This window comes from Haemaphysalis longicornis, unplaced genomic scaffold (assembly GCF_048455015.1).
Source record: "Haemaphysalis longicornis isolate Haplotype H1 unplaced genomic scaffold, Haemaphysalis longicornis Haplotype H1 scaffold_9, whole genome shotgun sequence".
Classification (NCBI taxonomy): Eukaryota; Metazoa; Arthropoda; class Arachnida; order Ixodida; family Ixodidae; genus Haemaphysalis; species Haemaphysalis longicornis.
In genome coordinates this window covers 119838351-119849391 of record NW_027526460.1, presented here as the reverse complement: position 1 = coordinate 119849391, position 11041 = coordinate 119838351, and the positions used below count along the sequence as shown (strand labels likewise).

At 47.7% G+C, this 11041-nt stretch overlaps 1 pseudogene; it reads left to right on the top strand.

The window, feature by feature from the left end:
- The first annotated feature begins 768 nt into the window (after positions 1-768).
- Positions 769-10415, top strand: LOC144153393 (uncharacterized; annotated as a pseudogene).
- The last annotated feature ends 626 nt before the right edge of the window (positions 10416-11041 follow it).

Sequence of the window (11041 nt, the reverse complement as noted above, 5' to 3'; positions counted from 1 at the left end):
GGGCAGTTCGATTCCCTCTCACACAGTACGCATCTTAGCATCCTAGATGTCAAGGCTTAAACTTCTAACAATGTAGCGACATCATCGCCATCGTCACCATCAGCGCCACTATCATCATCATATACATTCTTTGACAATCACCATCAGCGGACTGGCGCGTGGCAGTTCCGCGCGAGACAGTTGGAATGCGACTCAACAGCTTGGCGGCCGCTCATTCTGGCCGGGTCTACGGGACCACAAAAAATGAAGCTGTCCGAGTGCTTATACGTTGGTGCAGGGGGGAAAGTGAGCGGGCTGGTCGATTTGGGAAAATTCACACCGGAAAGCGACAAGCTTGTTCCCTACGACCATGGTCTCGTGATCATGTTTCAGCTTGTTGCTAGTTCTTGGCATCAGATACTTGGAGTTTTCGCTTCTAGAGGAAATGTGAAGGCTGCGCTTCTGTCAAAGATATTTCTAGAAGCCGTGTTGGTGGCTGAAAAAGCTGGCCTGAAGGTGGACTACATCACGGCCGATTGGGCTTCATGGAATCGCTCAATGTGGCACTTTTTCAGGATATCCGCCACCTCAGCTTCCATAAAGCCATGCGTACCCCACCCCGTCGAGAAGGGACGAAGCCTCTTGTTCATCTCTGATTTCCCGCACTTGGTGAAGTGTATTCGAAATGGCGTCCTCAGCGGAACATATGGTACGCCTGAAGGCGTTGTTGATTTCAAGCAAATTAGAACGGCGCACGACGAGGATAACATTGCACTAACGCTGGAAGTGATGCCAAAAATTACTGCTACTCACGTGAATCCCAACAGCTTCGAAAGGATGAAGGTAAATCTTGCTTTTCACCTCTTCAGTCCGCAGGTGCTTCGTGGCCTGTTCTTCTACAAAAACAAAATGAAGAATGGCGGTGACCCTGCACCAACCGAAGCCTTTGTCCTACTCATGTGGAAGCTAATACAAGCCAGGACAGCCCGCGTGCCATCGGAAGGGCTTAAACCTGGTTCCACACTTGAGAGTCATATTGAGGATGTGTTGGAGTATCTCAACCAGTGGGAGGCTCATGCGGCAACTTCAAGAGGGCGATTTCGTTCAGCAAGCACTGCCGAATGTTTAAGGGTCACCCTTCAAGCTACACCTGACATCTTGAAGTACCTTCATGACAAGTGCGGATTTACGTACCTACTCACATGCCGGCTCAGCCAGGACTGCCTGGAGAAGCTGGCATCATCAGGCAATTTTCTGGGTGCAACGACCATCCCACTGCTGCCCAGTTTTTGCTGACGGTGAACTGCCTCAGCTTTTATGACTTGGTCAAAGCTCCTCCCAGTGGAAACTGTGAAAGGGGAGAACTGACATTTATGCTGAGCAGTGAGGATGCAGGCCGTGAACTAGACACCCTTCTGGACAACGGAAAGATTGACGAAGCATCGGACGTACTGAAGAAGTCCGCAACGCTTCCCGACCATGACTACCCAGAAAAGATGAGCGACTCCCGACTCGTCTATTATATGGCTGGCTACGTCGCACGCAAAACGGTTTTAGATGCAGAGCATCTGATTCACTCGCCTTGTCCCTCCGGCGTCGTCGTCGTTGTTGTCGGCGTTGTCCACCCCTCTGCCATTCTCCTCGCCGCGCGAGCTGCGCTCTCCGCCGCTCACCCCCTCTCCTCTCCGATAACGAACACTCTCTCGCGAGGGGCATTGGATTGGATTTGATTGGATTGGATTGGATTGGCTTGGATTGGATTGGCTTGGCTTGGATTCGGTTGGATTGGATTTGGATTGGATTGGATTAAAGTGGATTGTGTTGGATTGTGTTGCGTCATAGCCGCGGCAGACCCGCTGGGGCCGGCGCATGTGCAGTACTCTCTCTTCCGCGGTTTCCTCTCCTTCGCGCGCGCTGCGCATATAACCGGTGTGCCGTTCTCCGGCGAAGCAACATCCACGCTTGGCTCAAACACCTAGTCCACGCCGCTTTACAAGTACGCCAACGTCGTCATCGACTGGGACCAGCTTACGCAGTCCCCTCAACGTTATGCGCGCTATACAACGCGTTCCCTTCGCCGCTCCGCCTATGCGTCGCATCTACACAGGGGTTCCCGCGAGGGGAGGTGGGAGATTTTGAAGAATGCTTGCAAAGACTGCTTTGATGAGCTCCTTTTTTCTGCTGATCAGGCCGACGAGCAGTTGGCAACGTTCACCAAGTTTTGCGACAATGGGGGTCTTCTTTACCCCTCCTAGAAGCTCTTCTAGTTTGTGGATGCCCTCGAAGCCACATTTTCTATGTGGTTCAGTTACAACGAGCTGCAGAGTGACAGCTGAGACGACCTTGTTTCCTGCATTCAGAAAGACGCCGTCATCGTAGGATGTCGACGGCATGGCCGTAACCTCACAAACCAGGCCATCAACTTCTTTCTGGTCACCCGGCTGTACTTCTACATGAAAGCATTGAACAAGGAGAAGGCATCTTCTCGGTAAAGGAAGAAACACCTCAAGCTTAGTCGCCTCAAGTAACAGCCGGAAAAAATCAAAGGCTGAAAACGCTTGAATTTGGTGAACAAGAGAGAAAAATCGGTGAACAGTCCCAGAAGAAGTGCTTAAATTTGTTTACACACACAGAAAAAATCTAGCACCTCAAGGCAAGGTGCACTGAGACAACAATGTTGATGGCTTAAAAGGGTTTGTAATCTTGAACATAATCTGATCCAGTCATCAAAACCAGATTCGATTTTGTTTGTTTATAACGAGCTCGTAGAAAATAAAATGTATGTTTCTCAGTTTTACCAGTGGAAAATTCTCTCATTTATGTTTGATAAGTGTTAGAGCCAGCCGGCTACATTGGGCTGTCAAAGCGCGCCCAGTCGGTTCGAAACTTCGATTATTGTAGTTCTTAAGAAATTAGGACATTCATTATATAGCGATTTGCAAGAGCACAAAGAATACCTATCAAAAAAAAGACATCCCCCTCGCGAGGGGCACGATCAAATGCACAGCATTTCCGAGGGGGTGCGCCGGCAAGTCGTATCTCTTGATCGCGGGACCCGTGTCGCCATCTTTTGGAAGCGCGGGACAACTTGTGGCGCTTTCGAAACAAACGAGAAATGAGTGAAGGATATAAGGCGCGTTCGGTGCATCGAAATCTGTGTCGGTTTCGTGGCTCGGTCGGTTGTGCGCCGGGCACCTTGCGTTCCGCCCGCGGCGTCATGGGTTCGAAACCGGGCGCCGGAAACTGTTATTTCTTCCTGGCTGCGGACTACGACAGGGCGCGCATGCGGACTACGACAAGGCGCGCATGCGGACTACGACAGCGCACGCCAACGCCGCGTGACATTGTGAGTTACTAAAATGCTATGCATTTAAAATGTAGGAAGCCGCATCCGCTTCACGCCTGCTTCCTACAACAGTGTAGCCTACGTGTCATCTGTGAGGGAATGAAACATAGCTGCGCGTGCACGCCCCCTTCTTCCCTCTACCCTCCACCTGTGCACGCATAAAATGGAAACCGGTGATGTGCGCGTGCTTAGAGGTAGAAGACACCGGCAAAACGGTGCACGATGAAAGCCCTTCCAGCTGAAGAAGAATTATTCGCCCACGTCGGCGTTCCAACAGGGCAAGTCATCCGAATGGATTCACAGTTACTCCACGACGTGAAACTTGAGGCAGCAAGGGAGGCGGGTCCAAGTTCTGGACTACCGTCTTTCTGTAGGATAACGAATCTGGTTTAAATAGAGAATTCCATATTTTGCCACCTTCCCAGTGATCAGCAAGGAAAAAAGTTCGGAACTTGTTAGACTATCAAGTAAGAAAAACTAACACATATAATCACTTTTTCACGAACTGCGCACCAATTCAATCCACTGCCTTCTTACGGCGCGTATGCTTCATCTGATAGTTTTGTTTCAGTGTGCGATACTTGATGTAACCCTCTCCTGATGGATGGGGAAAAACCGCCTGTAGTAGTTATAAATAAACGTATGAATCAATAAATGGCTTCGCGATTCTGGGGGCACCAGGGCTCATTCAATCGGTGATCTGTTAGCTAGTTAAAGAGACTGTGGAACACTTTTCACATTTTCTTTATATATTAAATGCCTTCAGCACGTACTCAACAAACACACCCACTATTTAGCAAGAACAGGGGGATACAAAATACCTCAGCCAAAATTGCTTCGTTATGCTCATCAAAAAACGTTTTTACGTGCTCAAAATATCTTTCTCTCTTTCCCTATCTGCCCGTTATTCGAGCGCTTCAATGACGTCATTAGAGCGGAGTAGCAGCTATTGGCCGGCTTTGTGTCTGTTTCAGCAAGAAATGCACTCTGTAGCCACTTTTAAAAAATGGCAACAAAAGAAAAGCAGAAACGGAAGGCGGATCGGCTGCGAAGGGAAAAGCACGCAATGCGCTTAGTGCTGGTGATAACTATGGCTTTCAAAGTCCTTCCAGACGGGAAGGAAAGAGTGAAAGCGTTTTTTGGAAGTGTTGCAGTCCCTTCCCTTTAAAAAGGGCAACTGGGGGGTTGATAGCGGCGCTAAGGCCGTTATCAGTCCATTGCAGAAGTTGTGAAAGAAGCATCGGTAATGGCGAGCGGTCAAAAAACCTGTGAAGAGGCGTCGGCAGTGGCCAGGCGGAGGAGAGAAGTGGTGCCAATTAAAGCAGCTTCACATGAATGAGAACTGAAGGGGGGGGGGGGGGGTAGACATATACAGCATCACTGTAATAATTACAGAAATATAATCCCTTCCTAAAGCAGTTTTCTATGTCTCGCTGATAGTGGTGTCGCAACCAAAACGCACTGTCGGTCAGCCAACCTAATACAATGGGAGGAAACAGGATGATGATGGTGATGAGGAAACAAGAAAAAAAAACGCTTGCCGTCTCAGAGACCTAGGTCCCCCTCTTTATGAAGCCAAGCCTCTCGGATAGCGCCATTCCGAACGGGTGAAAAAAGTTTGGATTTTGTAAGCATGTACTCATACGTCTGAGCTACTGGAATCTCGAAATACATCTAATTAAAACGCAATCACAAGCGTCCCCTTACTTACTTCCGCGCATTGAATATAAGGTTTGACGCGTTGACGCTGCACAGGCGATGAGGTGCGCTAGTAGTGGAGGGCTCCGGATTATTTTGACCACTTTGGTCTCTTTAACGAGCACCGAAATCTCTCGAACACACAGGCATTTTTGCTTTCGCCTCCATCTGAAAAGCGGCCGCCACGGCTGGGAAGGTCGATCAACTCCTGCGCATTCGTACGCTTAGGGTGATATCCAGGGCCACCAGTAAATTCACCGAACACTCATGCTTCATCTCACTCTACTGCGCACCAATATTACCGAAGCTCGACTTCGCCAATGCAATATGAAATTGTTAACCCCTTCGTCGTCCCTTCGACTATTAGGATCCAGAAGCGCTCCACTAAAACCGTATTTTTTCACTACTCACCACTAAACTATTATAAGCACGGTAGGCTTTAAAAGCCTGTAATAGAGCAATCTATTGGGTGCTCCAGTCGTGACCAGCCTTTTTTATGACTGTATTCATTGCAAGCTTCACTGCGCTCGCCTTTGTAAAATCTGTTCACCTGCGAGTGCCAAGAAGACCACTGCGGCCGCATGGCTGCTTCGATGTATACAAATTACTGAGCCTTCCACCAGCTTGCCGATGCCAACATGCTTTTAGCAGTCTTTTTATCTTCCGTTGACAATTCTTAATGACATGGTGCTGTTCAAACGCTCTTTGAAAGATTTAATATTTCGAATACCAATGTTGTGGAAAGGTCGCACCTGCATTATCCCTTCGGTTCATGTGCTTCGGCAAAAAGAGACCCACTGTGGTATGCTTGTATGCGTTCATTTGTGTATTCTCTACACGTGACCTCTGAGTTCTTGTTGTTAAAAAAATGTTCTGCCTTCTTTGATCGCTGTATTCTTTTGTAAATATGTACGCATTTATTTTTACCCAGTTTTTATTTTTTTGCCTTCTATATGTTGTCGTTTTATGTCTTATGTTCATGTACCTAATACATCATCCGTTTCTAGCGCTATAGGTGAGCACTTCAATTAAATACATAAATTGAGAGGTAGAAGGGTGAAGAAGCTTGTCTAGAATGGTAGCTTTTAACTGCATATGAACAGTTACCAAGTGTGTGTAAATTTATTGTTCGCCTGCCTAAACGCCTCTTAAATACGTTTTTGCAGCGTGCACGCACTACTTCGGACAGATCATGACGTACAAGAACCAGAGGAAGCCTCAAAATGTGTATACTTTTACAGTGCCGTTTTAGAAGTTTCAATGCTGCACAAATACAGCCGGGAGCGTCAGTATTAGTTCGCTTTTTTCCTTCACGAATAATATTAGGCGTGATTGAACTGTTGTTATTCATTCGTTTATGCTAATGATATTGCATTGCAGAAGCATTGCTTCTGTTTATTCATTCACCGGGGCCTATTATTTGTACCTGTACACTAATAAAACAGAATGACATGCACACGGAGTGGAGTGGAAAGAACTATCGGCACATAGCCCCTATTCAAAGCAATCGGAATACAGAACCCCCTCAAGTAACGTTTTCGTGAATACCTCTTCGGAATTTCAGCGTTGGGAATTTACCGGGGAGTGTGGAAACACGACCACTCATTAAGCAAAACTGAAGTAACGTTGAGTGTCTAACCCTTCTTTATGGCAAAATTTAGTAGTTATACTAGTAGAATTGGCTGCATTATTATACAGTTCGGGTTTATCCTCAGTCAAGTTATGAAGTTCAGAATAAAACAAGACACCAGTTGCCGTTAACACCAATTTTCCCAGTAGCAATCGGCCTTCTCGACTACACCCCTATTTACATCAGTGCCATCCTAGAAGAAACATACAGGAAACGTCCCAGAGGATACTGCATGCAATCCCCATTTTGCCATTCACTGCCACTAGTTGTGCATTGTTGTTCTTAATAATGAACTCGCTGTCAAGTGCTCGGCTACAGATATATTGCGTCCACACCACTCGTTTTAAAGATGAAAAATTTGCAATTGCCGTATCTGCACGATCGACAGACAGCTTGTTCACCTGAAGGGAGTGTGCCTCGTTAATTACCCTAAAATTGTTCCGACATCAAGACAAACTGTTGCAGTTCATGAAATGTTTCAGGGCCACGAGACAACTGAACTAGTCCTTCATACCATCCATGACCTGTGGCTGCTTTCAAAACAGCGGTGATACGTACTGCGTTTCCACTTTAAACAAAATAACTTGCACTCAATTTTTTTGTCGTACTTTTATGATCTGGCTCTGTGGCTTGTTCCTATATATTCAACGCATTGAGTCATCTGCCTTGTACCTGGCAAGGTGTCGCCAAAAGACCTGGATCGGCTGGTACCAAAAAGGATAAACCGGTCTTGTGCAGCTTGCGCACGTCCTGGCCAGGGCCATTGGCGAACACGGAAGTTTGTGATAGTTTCTTTCGTCTACCACAGTGGTGTGCAACTATTCATGAACATGCGTACCGCAGTTGATATTTTTGCATAAGTTGGGAAGCATCCGAGATTTTGGTGTTTGCTTAACTACACGTTGTATGTTTGTGGCTGCGGAATACAAGCAGTTATTTTATTAGGCATCTGTGAAAAAGGAGTGCAGGAACTTAAACAAGATGGTTTGTTGTCATCCTTTTCTTTTGAGGTGGCATCGGAATGGTATTTCTGTCCGAAGCCTGAAGCTGGTAGTTTTCTATGAAGCCATGCGGATCAAGGTAGATTTACTTCATGCCGAGTGTATGCAAACAATCGCACTGTGCAGTTACCTTGGAGTTTTTTTAGAGGAATAACATAACTCTAATGCTGCAGCGGAAGCTGCAGAATGGTATAGTCGGGCTAAGCGTGGCTATTTATGCGACTTAGGATGAAAACCACATACTAGCAAACTAAGCTGAAGATCACTGCAGTTGGTGCCCCACGAACCCTGCCAGCACTAAAATTATGGAAAAAATAGAACAGAGATACCACAGGTCGTATTAGTGACTTTTGCTGCCACCATTAGTTTACTGGGGTTCCGTGTGCACTATTTGAGCTTACGTAAAGAGCTCAAAAAAGCCTAAGTTAAACCGGCGCTGTTGGAAATTTAGAGGGAAAAGAAGTGAAACCGAATGGTGGCGTTGGGCCTGCCCTGCATGGCTCGCCAATGCGCCCGGCTCGTGAAGTTCATCTTCACCACCTTCATGTTCTAATATGAACGCTGATTGACGGGGGTCTCCAAGAGGCTCAATAAAACCGCCTTTTGTCTTTAAAGGGACTCTGAAGTCAGTTTTTCAAGCTCCCGGTTTTGCTTCACTGCGTAGATTGGCTATAATTAACACACTTTTCGTCGTTTATCCGGTTGACGAGTCGGTAATTGTTTTATCAAGAGCGAAAGAAGAAAAACTACTATGCGCGGTTTGTGGCGGCCGCACCAACGAAAGGCTGCGACGACAGGAGGAGATGCAGCTTGCTTGGACGATGTCCAAGGTAACCATTCAAACAAGTTTCGGTTTCGGGTCTGTAAAAAAACATGCTTGACATCCGACGGCATTTTTGGATGGGCTTTCTCAATATCTCAGTACTCGTCGTACCGCGCTTCTGCCATTTTGTCGGCTGTAAAATTCCAAAGATAAGACTCCCAGGACGGCTTGAAATCGTTGCAATCACTAGCCGAGGCTTACGCAGTGGATGAACGCCCTTCGCGTCACCGCAGACGCTCAAATGCTATGGGGGATAACCCCCAACATGGGGAACTCCCTATTTGGAGCTTGCGTTCCTCACGCCTGTATCGTAAAAAGCGTGTTCGCACCAGGCCAACGGTCTATTGATTCCGGCCTGTGCCCACTGCCCGCAAGCAGTCGGTGCTTATGGCAACAGCACGCCAACAAGAACTCGCTAGCGCATAAGTGTCAGCCTGGGCGTGTTCTTTGACCCAGTTCGGGGAGCAGTGAACGTTAGGGTCCAAAAATTGTAAAAAGAAAAAGTCAACTTACAAAAAAAACAATGTACTCTCGCGGTTTCGAACTTGTGACTTGCGGGACTTGCGAACTTGTGAGGTGGGCGTAATTTTTTTTTATCCGAATAAGAACACTCCAAGACGTCAGTACGTGCTGTTGATGCACACATAACCTGAAGCAGTAATCACAATACGACACATCACAGATGTGCCAGATTTTTTTAGGAAAAACTCTTTTAAGTGGTGAGACACGCTTAAAAAAACTAGAAGTTTCACTTTTAGGCCCCATATTCATTTTCACCTGACATGTAAATAGCAAATGAAGTCTAACATGCCTTCACTCGATTATTGGCAAAAGATAACAGAAATGACATCTCCTTAGTCCTGCACATTTCGAGGGGGTCTTACGGGCTTCTCTCTATAGGTTATGCTCCAACGTATTAGGGTGAAATTGTGTTTGTCGTTTATTGAACTTTTGACCTTAAAAAAATTTCCAAGGTACTCACGCAAAAGGCAACTCTAATAGTGGCCGGAATTGAACCCTAGTACCTGGCTGCACAAGCGACAGGAACAGAAGCAACTATTCATCCCTGAATAAATACAAATATTCATACACACTTTTAGCGTTATAAACCGTAATATTACCTAGTGTTGGAACTTTTTTCTCTTCTGCGCTGTAATAGATGACACTCATCATCATCAATCTCACCGGCACGGACCGAGCGGTGGCACGTGCTCGCGCTCCACGTGAACCAGTTCGATTAAAGCCCCCATTATCATCAGACGTGCGCTCTCAGCTCTCTCTCGACGGCTTTCCAGCCGGAGGTCCTCGAGGTCCATTACACGGTGCCGAAACCCGGGATCTCGCGACAAGGCCTACCTCATTGACGCCGGAAGCCGCGCAAGCCCTTTGAACCGACGTGGCACCGGTGACCTTGGCCGCAGAATCCCCGGCCGCCAGCTGACCGCCGTGGAACGGCTACTCCGACGCCGCCAGAGCCTCCGCTCTCAGCTGGATGGCGTAATAATCGAAGCGGAAGCAGCGTTGCGAGGCCAACCTGGACTTTCGGTGTCCGAGATGAGCGTTCAGCTTGAACGAATAGAAGCGCTCCACCAGCAGATAAGAAAGCTCGACGACCACACTTTTGACGAGACGCCAGATGACCTGCTGGATAACGAGACGTCGGACGCGGGCAAATATGGGGACAAAATCGTGAACACGGCAGCGGCCCTGCGCTTCAGGTTGCAAGACGCTCTCGCATCTAGACCTACACGACCACCGAGTTCCCAGACTCCGACCACCAGCAAGGCTATGTTGCCTCAGCTTGACCTTCTAAAGTTCGACGGGAAACGGAAGAACTGCCAGCGCTTTTGGATGCAGTTCGCATCGGCCGTGCATAATAACAGCGACCTGAGCACTGCAGACAAATTCAACTATTTGAACACCCTCGCTCGTGACTAGAGCTGCCGCATCGGCCATCTCTGGACTCCAGCCGAGCGAGCAGTGCTACAAAGACACCATCGATATTTTAGAAAGCGCTTCGGTGACGAAAGGCTCATCGTGCACGATCACCTCAGAAGCCTTCTGGACTTGAGACCAGTTTCGTCGCCTTCGAACGTGCATCAACTTCGACTGCTATACGACGAGGTCCAAGTACGCGTACGAAGTTTGAATGCACTTGGCATTAGTGCTGGTAAATACTGCCTAATGCTACGGGAGATCCTCCTCAGAGTACTGCCATGCGACATGGTTCTGAAGTTTCACGAGCGCTTCAGCCCACCTACGCCTTCAACAACGGCATCCAACTCAACTCAAGTAATAAGGGACCAACAGAACCAGACAGCACAGCCCGAACAAGACCTTCAGCAACTTCCCGTGTTCCTCGATCATCAAGTCCAGTGTCGAGAAGCCGTGGAGACCTTACGGGAGTAAGCACCTCAGACGTTGCTGTGAACCTAGAAGAGCAACCTAGACAGCAGCAGCACTGTGACGTACACACCGTGTCGGTTCTACACCCTTCAGCGAAGAACACTCAGCGGTGCCTGTTCTACCAGTCCACAAAGCATCGTTCAGATGTCTGCGACTTT